Below are 13,324 nucleotides of genomic sequence, written 5' to 3'. Positions count from 1 at the left end.
CAACTAGCGCAAGTCTGACTCTGCACAGGCTGTCCTGGCTTTCACACAGGCAGGGGTGGAAGGATGGTGGCTTAGGGGGACTCAAAAAGGCCACCACACGCCACAGATTCCCATGACATCACAAAGGGCTAAGGCTCCCAACAGGCCTCTCTCTGCCTCTATCTGAAAGGGGAGTCCGTTTTTAAGCAGGTTGACCCAGGAAGCTCCAGTTTCACATCCGCTGCTGTGGCCTTTCTGATAAAAGACTGCCCGCATTCATTTTCGGGAGAAAGCCAAGTTGCCCAATCAATGGCATGAGGACCCAGGCCTGAAGCCAGGAATGCTTGCCCGTAGCCCATTGCTTGTCAGCGATTGAGAGCCCGTATGAGCGAGTGTGGGCAGTCTCATGCCTGTGGCTTTGTGTGTTTGTTTACCTCTAAGTGTGAGAATGCTTGAGCCCCAATCCCTGTGCCCATGTGAGGTTACCTGTTTATTGGTCTGGTTGTGTATGTGTGACTTTATGTGTCAGTGTGCCTGTGTGTGTGTGTCTGCATGTGTGTTTGTGTCTGCATCTGCATGTATCTCCATGTGTGTATGGGTTTTGTAATTTCATTTCTAGTTGTGGGGTTTCTTGTGAGTGTGTGCATGTGTTCTGTGTCTGTGGTCTGTGGGTTCCTGCTTGTGTGAGTGAGAGTGGGCAAATTGGCATGTGGCAGAGACAGCCTGACTGTACACACTGAAATCCGTATCGTTTTGTTCACCTGGCTTGACTAGAAGGAAAGGCAATAGGGGAACAACATAACAAATTGCTGAGGCTCCTACTGACTCAGGATTACACATTTAGAGAGTCCACAAGGGGAACAGGAAAGAATGGTGGGCTATAAGGTACTAGGTACAGGGTGTGTTTACCATGACATTTCACTTAAAAGTAACACGAGGACAGCTTTTTGGTGGAAAAGAAGGACTGAACTGGTGACCTTCATCGCTGTTCTTTTAAGAAGAAAAGTGAGGCATTTCTTGAGGCCTAGAGCTGCAGAGGGACATCCCCCATCACAAGGAGCAGAAGCAATCTGCTAGAACAGTTGCATGCAGAAATCCGAAAGTGAAAAAAAAAAAGAAAGAAGAACAAGTAGAAGAAGGAGAAGAAAAGTAGAAAAAAAGATGTAGAAGGAGAAATAGAAAAGAAGGAGAGAAAGAAAAAGAAGGCAAAAAAAGAAGTCAAAGAAGAAAAGAAGAGAAGGAGGAGGAAAAGGAAACAAGAAGGAGAGAAGACGAGGAAGAGGAAGAAGAAGAAGGAGAAGGAGAAGGAGGAGAAGGAAAAGGAGAGGAAGGGGAAGGGGAAGAAGAGGAAGAAGAAGAAGAAAGAAGAAGAAGAGGGAAAGAAAAAGAAGAAGAAGGAGAGGGAGTTGGAGGAGGAGGAGGAGGAGGAGGAAAGGAGAAAAAGAACAATAAAGAAGAGGAGCAGGAGTAGGAAGAGGAAGAAGAACCAGAAGGAGAAAAAGAATAGGAAGTGGGAGGTCCATGCCATTGTAGCTCTCCTGAAGGATCTAGTTCAGGGGGACCTGAATGTGTGATGACATACACAACAGGTGGCAGGGAGCCACCGGTCATGTCCCACTTAAAGGACACACAACCGAGAAGCTTCTTGTCAATGAGATCTTTCCTGAGTGGGATCTAAAGCTTTGATCCACAAATAGTCCTGCAGGAGCTACAGAAGACACAGGTGCAGGCTGAACAGTGCCCTGAGGATGTCATCAGCAGACTGTAAGGAACCACTGAGCCCCAAGCCTACAAGGCCAAGGCAGGGAAGGACCCCCAAAAAGAGAGGAAGACGAAAAACAGGGAGGAAATGTATATCAGGGAAAAGAGATAATCAGCCACAAATGGCAATATGGAGAGAGGGCAGAAAGGAGAGGGAAATGCCAATCACTCCTTGCAGGGATCAGCTGGGGTCCTTCTAATTTCCTTAGGAAAAATAAGTTTGTTTTCCCTAAGAGTGTTCCCTAGCCCAGTTGACCCAGAGTTCCAGGCTGATCCTGACCTCCCCAAACAAAAGTGGATGAAAAGTAAAGGGAGTAAAGAAGAAAAAAGTAAAGGGACAAAACCTCCAAAAGTGCACAAAGAATCAGAGTGAGCAATGAAGTTGAGAGTGAACTGGAATGCAGAGTGCTCCAGGTGGACAGCCCAAGTGGCCTCCTGTGGGCTCACAGAGAGGGAGCCATCAGCCAGGAAAAAGAGTCAGACCCATAATCCCAGATCTCCACCGTGTCCGCACAGAGGCCTGTTAGGCCAGGGGGCTGCCCTGTTCCCCGCTGCCCCCATCCCAACCCCATCCCAAACATTATGCCAACAAATACTGGGAAGTCAGACAGAAAGGGACAAGAAAGATGAAGAGGGAACCGGAAACCTGAAAAATCCCACTGAGAGCAGCCTAGACGACCAGACACAGGTGTGAATGAAGGTGTCTGGGCAGACACTTGTGAGTATGGGTGGGGATACATGGATGTGCCTGAGGACCTATGCAAGCACAGATGAAGACAGGAAAAAGTTGAGATGTGATGAGGGTTAAAAGTTAAAAACGAGAACCTCTGAAACTCAGAGTCGCAATGCCACCCCTAAAGACACAGTCCAGTTCTTCCTGCATTCTTTTATACTCTCATTTTCCCTAGGCAGAGCTGGAGGTGCCCCGTGGTGGATGCTACCTACATATGAAAAAAGGACCCGCATTTGTTGACAATTAAAAGAAACAGGGTGATGCCTGTTCCATGGTCATGTGGGTCTTCTCCATGGAATGCCCAGAGACTGCAGGCCCACACACGAGATTGACGTTCCTCTTGTGAGAGTGGTTCATGCACCCCTGACTGTGGGAATCATTACCCGTGGGGTAAATTTTCTGTCCTGTGAAACTCTGCCTGTTCCCAGTGCAGCCTACACATCCAGAAAGACTTGTAACAAGCAAAGACAGAGAACAGTTGCAATATTCAGAGAGCATTGTGTTCCAAGCTGCTGCCCAGGCACTGAACAGCATGGGTAGCATATGTAACCTTTAGAGCAACATGGTCACGGCTTCGCATCCCAACATGGGCTTTGTATGATGGCCCACATCAGGCTTTCTTATGTCTGCCTGGAGACGCTAAAGGGCCGGCATAATTTGTCCTCGACCGTCTCATTCATTTTCCGGGATGAATATCCAGCAAGCACCAGAGTTTACCTTGAGGAGCCCAGAGAGCTCTGTATCAAACCAAGGCACAATCGCCCAACCACAAATTAAAACACTCCACGTAAAATTTCTCCTTCCACACGCAGCACAGCAACACAGACAGGGCCCAGGTGAAAGCGAGCTACCCATACACTTTGGCAGAATGACCAAGATGCCAGAACAACTACCTGGTGAACCACCCCATTCCAGTAAGCATGCATGCTCTATCAGACATGCCAAGTGGCTCTCTCTCCAGAAGAGCCAACTGTGAAATTCACCCCGAAATACCCCTCCCACTTCTGGGCACGAATGAGTGCCTGGGCTCCAGTGAGAGAGGTCGCTGAAGGTCTCAGACAAGAGTCCGTCCATCCAGTCCCATCGCAAGAAATATCTGGCCCGAATCCCTGTGGCTGGATGGGTCAACAATGTACGGATACCTGTTTGAACTGGCTGCTTTCCATCCAAGCTTTTATCCCTTCCACAAGAGAAAGACTGCTGCCTAGAGACAAGTGTGGTGCGCACCAGCATTCGGCCTGGTCTCTTCTTAGGAGACCTGTGCAGATTCATAGAGGAATTGGCAGGGGCCCACACGCAGGCCCACTCACCCACACACCCCTCCCCCTGTACCCCCTCACACTGCCCCCAGTGCGACCTACCCCCACCATGCCACCGCCTAAGGGTGGGATGTATTGAGGATAGGATCCTCTAATTCACTGGGACCCCTGCCCAGAGAAGAATCTAGAGGGAAGGGGGGAGGCAGAGAACCCTCCTACTGTTGCAGGTTTCTGCAAAGTGACCTTGTAGGTGGGGAGACCTGCTGTAGGTGAGGTGGGTACTCCTTGGACAGTTTCTGTCTTTGTTTCTTTGCTTTTGGTTTTCTGTGTTGGTTTTGTTCAGTTGGCAGGAAATGGAGAAAGACGAAGGCAAGGTGGGGGAAGAAGAAGACATGACTGCCATTTGTGGAGCCACAGTGCCATCTAGCAGAAGGTGTTTCTGAACATGACAACAGGCTGCAGAAACACTTGCCTTCTGCTAGGCACCAAGATCAGCGAAAATGTGCGGGGCTGGGTGCACTCTGCCTGAGCCAGGGTTTCCCTGATCGAGGTTTAGAGCCCTAGAACAAAGTGTACCTGCCGTTGGGACCCCTTGGAGAAGCAGCTACCCTAGAGGCCCAGAGACAGAGCAGCCAGGCAACCTGCAGACCAGTCAGCCCACAGGGTGGAGCTGCCCCAGCAGCCATTTTGAGATGTGCATAAGGGAAGCCACTGGCAACTGACGGATGAGAATGGGGCTGTTTACCCTGGTCTCTTTTGTGGGCAGCTCCGAGGTGCCCTTGGGGGGCCACAGGGGGGATAGGGAGCCCCTACCCTCCCGGGAGGAAAAGGAGCTTCAGGATGCTGAGTGTGGGGTGATTCACGCCTGGCAGTTCCTGAAGACTGCCGGGGAAGCCATTTTCTGTCCTATGAAGCTCTGCTTGCTCACAGCCTGCCTGACTGCCCTTTCTTAAAGACAGCTGTGGAGCCAGGGTGCCATCCTAAGAATGAGCCCAGGCGAAGGGCCAGCGAGGGGTTCCTCTCTCGTCCGGCTTCAGTCTGGGGACCAAACGCCACCATCTCTTTTGTGCCCCTGGGATTTCCCCAGCACTTGTGCCCAGCTGCCTCTTGTTTCCAGAACTAGTTTCCGCTTGATGGCAGTATGGCTTCACAAATGCAAACTACGACCGTAACTGCCCCTCCAAGCCAAGGCCCTCCATGCTTTCCCACGTGAAAAAAAAGTAAAGAGGAAGGAGAAAAAAAAGACAAGGAGAAGACAAAGGAACCAGCCACCTGGTCCCAGGTTGACCACCAAATTTAGGGGACCCTAGGACCAAGGACCTGTAGGCTGGAGACCCTGCAGAATGCTGTTGAGGCAGCCAGCCTTTGCCCTTCCTTTGTTTCTCTCCAGGTATTATGGCTCCCACCAGTGCAGAAAGTAAAAGACAAAAGACACATAATCATGGCCTCTGGGAAACCACAGGAAGACTGGGATCATAGGGCTGCCGCCCCAGGACAAGGCACTGGCCACTCAGCTGGATTACAAAAGAATTTTCCCCAGAACTGAGGGTCCTCCAAAGCCTGGAGCTGCAGGTAGAGTTTACCACCTTGGGATGGCACATGGAGGTCACCAGAATGGGATGGCTCCACAGGTAGGCACAGGGCCTGAGGCCGGAGTCTCCCTCACAGGGGACACTCAGCAACTCACTCAAGTCTGACTCTGCTCAGGCTGTCTTGGCTTTCACACAGGCGGGGTGGGAGGATGGTGGCTCAGGGAGGCTGGGGAAGGCCACCAAGTGCCACAGATTCTCATGGCATTCCATAGGGACAAGGCTCCCAAGGGGAATTTCTCTGCCCCTACCCTGGTTGCAGGGTCCCTTTTTAAGCAGCTTGCCCCAGGATGCTCCAGTTTCACACCTGCCGCTTGGGCCTATCTGATAACAGACTTCCCACATTCATTCTCAGGAGAAGGCCCTAGTTGCCCAATAAATGGCATGATGACCCAGGCCTGGAGCCAGGAATGCTCGCCTGTCTCCCGTTCTGCTTTGCACATTTAGAGCCAGTGTGGAAGAGATCGTGGGCAGTTTGGGGCCTGTGGTGGGGTGTGTGTGTCTGTGTCCAATAATGCTTGCGCTCACACCCCTTTGCTAGTGTGAGCTAACGTGTGTGTGTGTATGTCTGTGTGTGTGTGTGTGTGTGTCTGGGCATGTTTGACACTAGTGTTTGTGTCTGCATGTGCATGTGTCTCTGTGTGTGCATGTGTTTGTGATTTTACTTCTGGTTGCAGGGTCCCTTGTGAGTGAGTGCATTGTGTCTGTGGTCTGTGGGTGCCTGCCTGTGTGAGTGAGAGTGGGCAAATGAACACGTGGCAGAGACACTCTGCCTGCACACCCTGATATCCAGATCAATGTGTTCACACGGCTTGACTGGAAAAAAAGGAGACAGAGGACAAGTTGCCAAAGCTCCTAATGGCTCAGGATTACACACTTCCAACATCCTTAAGGAGAATGGGAAATAATGGCGGCCCATAGGGTATGAGGTAAGGGTGCATTCACCATGACATTTTACTTAAATATAACACGTGGGCAGCTTTTTGATGGACCAGAGGGACTAAACTGATGACCTTCACCTGTGCTCCTTTAAGAAAGAAAGTGAAGCTTTCTCCAGGCCTAGTGCTGCAGACGGACATCCAGCATAACCAAGGGGCAAAAGAAGAAGCAGTATCCTAGAACATTTGCTCGCCCAGATCCAAAAGTGAAGTGAAAAGGAGAAGCATAAGAAGAGGCAAAAGCAAAGAAAAAAAAGAGAGACAGAGGAGGAGGAGGACGAAGAAGGAGAAGGAGAAGGAGAAAGAAAGGAAGAGGAAGAGGAAGAAGAATAACAACAACAACAAGAAGAAGAAGGAGGAGGAGGAAAAATAGGAGTAGAAGAAGATGGAGAAGAGGAAGTTGGAAGAGGAGGAACAAGAGGATAAAAAAAGGAGAAGAATTTAAGAAGAACAGTAGGAGGAGGAAGAGGAAGAAGAATCAGAAGGAGAACAAGAACAGAAAGGTCCATGCCACCGTAGTAGTCCTGAAGTATCCAGTTCAGGAAGACGTCAATGCATGGCGACATACATAATGAGGAACAAGGAGCCACTGGTCACGTTCCGCTTAAAGGATAAATAATCAGGAAGCTTCTTTTCGATGGGATCTTTCCTGAGTGGAATCAAAACTTTGATCCACAAATAGGCCTACAGAAGCTACAGAGGACACAGGTGCAAGTTGAACATTGCCCTGAGAATGTCATCAGCCGACTGCAAGGAGCCACCCGGCCCCAAGTCTACAAGGCCAAGGCAGGGAAGGCCCCCCCATAAAAGAGGAAGTTAATAAACGGGGATGAATTGGACACCAGGGAAAAGAGGTAATCACCCACCAATGGCAATATGGAGACAGAGCAGAAATGGGAGGGAAATGCCAATTTCTACTCGCAGGGGTCAGCTAGAGTTATCCTAATTTCCTTAAGAAAAGTAAGCCTGTTTTCCCTAAGGGTGTCCCCTCCCCCGGTCGACCATGACTTCCAGGCTGCTCCTGACCTTGCCAAACAAAAGTGGACAAAACCTAAAGACAGTGAAGAAGAAAAAAGTGGAGGGAGGAAAACTCCAAATGTACACGAAGAAACAGAGTGAGCAATGAGGTTGAGAGCAAACGGGAATGCAGAGTGCCCCAGATGGACAGCTGGCAGCCTTGTGAGTGGCCTCCTGTGGCTTCACAAAAGAAGAGCTACCAGCCAGGAGAAAGCGTCAGCCCCTTAAGACTGGGTTCGCACTGCATCTGCACAGAGGCCTGTTGGGCCAGGAGGCTGCCGTGCTCCACACTGCACCCACCCCAACCCCACCTGCACACTCTGCCAGCAAATATTGGGAAACCAGGCAGAAAGCAACAAGAAAGGTGAACAAGAGGGAACCTGAAAGCTGAGAAACTGCCCCTTGAGAGTTGCCTAGACAACCAGATCAGGGAGTGAATGGTGTCTGGGCAGGTGCTTGTTAGTATGCGTGGTGAGATGTGTATGTGCCTGAGGACCTATGGAAGCACAGATGAAGATAGGAAAATGTTGAGATGTAATGGGAGTTAAAAGTTAAAAACGAGGACCTCTGAAACTCAGAGTTGCAATGTCACTCCTAAAGACACAGTCAGATCTTCCTGCAGTCTTTTCTTCTCCCATTGTCCCTAGGCAGGGCCGGAGGTGCCCCATGGTGCCTGCTACCTACTTATGAGAAAAGATTCTGCATTTGTTGACAAGTGACTGAAAGGGGGTGACTCCTGTTCCATAGTAATGTCGGTCTTCTTCCCAGAATGCCCTGAGAGTAGAGGCCCACATACGAGATTGACATTCCTCTTGTGATGTGAGAGTGTTTCACACACCCGAGTGTGGGAATCAATACCCATGGGGTGAATTTTCTGTCCTATGAAGCTCTGCTTGTTCACACTGCAGTCTACACATCCAGGAAGATTTGTAACAAGTAAAGAAAGAAAACATTTGCAATATTCGAAGAGTTGTGTGTTCCATACTGCTGCCCAGGCACCAAGCGGCATGGGTAGCATATGTAACCTTTAGAAGAACGCGGTCATGGCTTCGCATCCCAAAATGGGCTCTATATGATGGCCCAAGTGAGGCTTTCTTATGTATTCCTGGAGATCCTAAAGGGGCAGCATAATTTGTCCTCGACCGTATCATTCATTTTTCTGGATGCATATCCCGGAAGCACCAGAGTTTAGCTTGAGGACCCCAGAGAGCTCTGTATCAAACAAAGGCACAGACACTCCACTACACCCCCCACTCACACACTCCAGACTCAACCTCCATTTCGACACGCAGAACAAGAACAAAGATAGGGCCCAGGAGAGGGCAAGCACTGTCTGGACCCTGGCGACCCATGCATATGGGAAGAATGGCCAAGATGCCAAGGCAAATAGCTGGTGAACCACAACATTCCAGTGAGCACACACGCTCAGTCATACCTGCCAAGTGGCTCTCTCTCCAGGAGAGCCACCTGTGAAAAAACCTGGAAAGTCCCTCGAACCCCTGGACCCCTATGAGTGCCTGGGTTCGAGACAGAGAGGTAGCTGAAGGCCTCAGACAGGAAGGAGTCCGTCCCGCCCAGTCCCATCATCCCAAGAAACATCCGGCCCGACTCCCTGCAGCTCCGTGGGTCAACAAGGTGCGGATGCCTGCTGGACCTGGCTGCTTTCCATCCAACGTTGATCCCTTCCCCAAGAGGAAGACTGCTACCTAGGGACAAGTGTGGTGCGCACAGGCATGCAGCCTGGTCTCTTGCTCAGGTGGCCTGTGCAGATTCCTAGAGGAATCTGCAGCGGCACGCGTGCAGACCCACACACCCACATATCCCTCCCCCTGTACCCCCTCACACTGCCCCCAGTGCGACCTACCCCCACCAAGCCACAGCCCTAAGGGTGGAATTTCTTGACTGGTTCTCTGGTTCACTGGGAACCCTGCCCAGAGAAGAATCCAGAGGGAAGGAGGGAGGCAGAGAACCCCCTACCGTTGCAGGTTTCCCCAAAGTGACCACGTAGGTGGGGAGCCCTGCTGTAGGTGAGGTGGGTGCTCCTTGGCCGGTTTCTTTGGTTGTTTCTTTGCTTTTTGTTTTTGGCGTTTGTTTTATTCTGTTGGCAGCAGATGGAGAAAGACGAAGGCAAGGTGGGGGAAGGAAAAGACGTGACCGCCATTTGCGGAGCCACAGTGCCATCCAGCGGAATGTGTTTCTGAACATGACAACAGGCTGCAGGGACAGGGACACTTGCCTTCTGCCAGGCGCGGAGAAGAGTGAGGATGGGCGGGGCGGGGTGCACTCTGCCTAAGCCAGGGTTTCCCCGACCGGGGCGTAGAGCCCTAGAACAAAGCGGACCTGCCATTGGGACCCCTTGGAGAAGCAGCTACTCTAGAGGCCCCGAGACAGATCGGCCAGGCATCCCGAAGACCAGTCAGCCCACAGGGTGCAGCTGCGCCGGCAGCCATTTTGAGATACGCATAAGGGAAGCCACTGGCCACTGACAGCCAGACAATGGGGCCGTTTACTCTGGTCTCTTTTGTGGGCAGTTCCGCGACGCCCTTGGCTGGGGCCACAGTGGGGCCAGAAAGCCTCTATCTTGCCGGGAAATAAAAAGGTTTCGGAGTGCTGAGTGTGGGGCGACCCATGCCTGGCAGTTCCTGGAGACTGCCAGGGGAAGCCATGGCGGGCCGCCCCGCCTGCCCTTTCTTACATACAGCTGTGGAGCCAGGGCGCCATCCTGGGAATGAGCCCAGGCCAAGGGCCAGCGAGGAGTTCCTCTCTCGTCGCGCTTCAGTCTGGGGTCCCACACCACCTTCCCTTTTGCGCTCCTGGGCTTTCCCCAGTACTTGTGCCCTACAGCCTCCGGTTTCCAGAAACAGTTTCCGCTTGATGGCAGTATGGCACCACAAATGCCAAGTACGACCATAACCCTGCCCCCTCCAATCCGAGGGCCTCCGCCCTTTCTCGTGTGAAAAAAGGAAAGAGGAAGGAGAAAACATCATCATAAAAGAAAGACACGGAGAAGAGAAAGGAAGCAGCCACCTGGTCCCAGGTTGACCACCCCAAACTTAGGGGACCCTAGGGCCAACGACCAGCAGGCTGCAGAACCTGCGGGAATGCTGTGGAGGCAGCCAACCTCTGCCTTTCCTTTGGCCCTCTTCGGGGATTTTGGCTCCCGCTGGTGCAGAAAGTAAAAGACAAAGGACACATAATCGTGGCCTCTGGGAAACCACAGGAGGACTGGGGTCATAGGGCTTCCGCCCCAGGACAAGGCGCTGGCCACCCAGCTGGCTTACACAAGGATTGGCCCCAGGACTGGGGATCCTCCCAAGGCCTGGAGCTGCAGGTAGTGTTTACCACCTTGGCATGGCACACGGAGGTCACTAGAACGGGGCCGAAGCCTCAACAGGCAGCCACAGGGCTGAGGCAGGAGTCTCCCTCACAGGAGACACTCAGCAACACGCTCAAGTCTGACTCGGCTCAGGCTGTCCTGGCTTTCACACAGGAGAGGGTGGGAGGAGGGCGGCTCAGGGAGGCCCGGGAAGGCCACCCCGCGCCACAGATACTCATAGCATACACACAGAGCCAAGACTCCAATGGGGACTTTCTCTGCCCCTCCTCCAAAGTGGGGTCCCTTTTTTAAGCAGCGTAACCCAGGATGATCCAGTTTCATACCTGCTGCTTGGGCCTATCTGCTGACAGACTTCCCGCATTCATTCTCAGGAGAAGACCCTCGTTGCCCAATAAATGGCATGACGGCCCAGGACTGGAGCCAGGAATGCTCGCCTGTCTCCCGTTCTGCTTGGCACATTTAGAGCCAGTGTGGAAGAGATTGTGGGCACTTTCGAGGCAGTGGCGGTGTCTATGAGTCTGTGTCCCATAATGCTTGAGTTCACGCCCCTTTGCTAGTGTGAGCTTACGTGTGTGCGCGCGTGCGTGTGTTTGTGTATGTACGTGTGTGTCTACTTGGGCGTGTTTAACGTGTGTGTTTGTGTCTGCGTGTGCATGTGTCTCTGTGTGCGCGTGTATTTCAGTTTGGGTTGCGGGATCCCTTATGATTGCGTGCATGTGTATCTGGCTCTGTGGGTGCCTGCCTGTGTGAGTGACAGTGGGCAAATGAACGCGTAGCAGAGACACCCTGCCTGCACACATCTGGATCGATGTGTTCACATGGCTTGACTGGAAAAACAGGAGACAGGGGACAACTTGCCAAAGCTCCTAATGGCTCAGAAAGGCACACTTAGAGCATCCACAAGGACGACGGCGAATAACGGTGAGTCATGAGGTACTGGGTAAACGGTGGGTTCACCATGACATTTCACTTAACAGTAACACGTGGGCAGCTTTTTGCTGGACCAGAGGGACTAAACTGGTGACCTTCATCAGTGCTCCTTTGAGAACAAAAGTGACGCTTCCTCTAGGCCTAGTGCTGCAGAGGGACATGTCGAATCACCAAAAAGCAAAAGAAGAAGCAGTCTCCTAGAACACTTGCCCGAACAGATCTGAACGCGAAGGGAAAAAGGGAAGCAAAAGCAGAAGCAAAACCAGAAAAAGAAGAAGAGGAAAAGGAGGTGGAGGAGGAGGAGGTGGAGGAGGAGGAGGTGGAGGAGGAGGAGGAGGTGGAGGAGGAGGAGGAGGTGGAGGAGGGGGAGGAGGTGGAGGAGGGGGAGGAGGTGGAGGAGGGGGAGGAGGTGGGGGAGGGGGAGGAGGGGGAGGAGGGGGAGGAGGAGGAGGAGGGGGAGGAGGAGGAGGTGGAGGAGGAGGTGGAGGAGGAGGTGGAGGAGGAGAGGCGGAGAAGGAGGAGGAGGAGGAGGCAGAAAAAGATTAAGAAGAAGAAGAAGAAGAAAAATGAGAAGAAAAAGAAGAAGAAGGAGAAGGAGAAGAAGGAGGAGGAGGTGCAGGAGTAGGAGGGGCAGGAGGAGGGGGAGTAGGAGGACAAAAAGGAGGAGCATGAGGAGGAGGAGAGGAAGTTGGAGGAGGAGGAGCAAGAGGTAAAATAGAGGAGAAAGGGAAGAATAAAAGTAGAGAAGAAGAAGGAGGAAGAGGAAGAAGAATCAGAAGGAGCACAAGAAAGAGAGAGGTCCATGCCACTGTAGCTGTCCTGGAGGACCTGGTTCAGGAGGACCTCAATGCGTGGTGACATACACAACGAGGGACAAGGAGCCACCAGTCACGTCCCGCTTAAAGGGCAAACAACCAGGAAGCTTCTTGTCGATGGGATCTTTCCTGAGTGGGATCGAAACTTTGATCCACAAATAGGCCTACAGAAGCTACAGAGGACACAGGGGCAGGCCGAACCTCGCCCTGAGGATGTCATCAGCCGACTGCAGGGGTCACCGAGCCCCAAGTCTACAAGGCCAAGGCAGGAAAGAACCCCCCCAAAAAAGAGGAAGGTAATAAACGGGGAGGAGTCAGACACCAGGGAAAAGAGGTAAAGGGCCACCCACGGCAATATAGAGACAGGGCAGAGAGGGGAGGGAAATGCCAATTTCTCCTCGCAGGGGTCAGCTAGAGTCCTCCTAATTGCCTTAGGAAAAGTAAACCTGTTTTCCCTAAGTGTGTGCCCGCGCCCAGCCGACCCTGCCTTCCAGCCTGCTGGTGACCTCCTCAAAGAAAAGTGGAGAGAAATTAAACAGAATGAAGAAGAAAAAAGTGAAGGGACGAAAACTCCAAAAGTACATAAAGCATCAGTGAGCAATGAGATTGACAGTGAACTGCAATGCAGAGTGCCTCAGATGGACAGCTGGCAGCGGTATGAGTGGTGTCTTGTGGCCTCACAGAGGCAGAGCCACCAGCCAGGAGAAAGCATCAGCCCCTTAGGCCTGGGTCTGCACCGCGTTGGCACAGAGGCCTATTCGGCCAGGAAGCTGACCTGTTCCCTGCGGCCCCCACCCCACCCCATCCTATTGTTGCCGGTTCCCCCAAAGTGACCACATGGATGGGAAGCCCTGCTATAGGTGAGATGGGTGCTCCTAGGCCAGTTTCTTTTTTTTTTCTTGTTTTTTTTTTTTTGGTGTTTGTTTTGGTTTTTGGCAGCAGAAAAGGAATGAGGGAAAGGTGGGG

Source organism: Hylobates moloch, unplaced genomic scaffold (assembly GCF_009828535.3).
Source record: "Hylobates moloch isolate HMO894 unplaced genomic scaffold, HMol_V3 SCAFFOLD_7, whole genome shotgun sequence".
In the NCBI taxonomy this organism is placed as follows: Eukaryota; Metazoa; Chordata; class Mammalia; order Primates; family Hylobatidae; genus Hylobates; species Hylobates moloch.
This window is presented reverse-complemented; position numbering follows the sequence as displayed.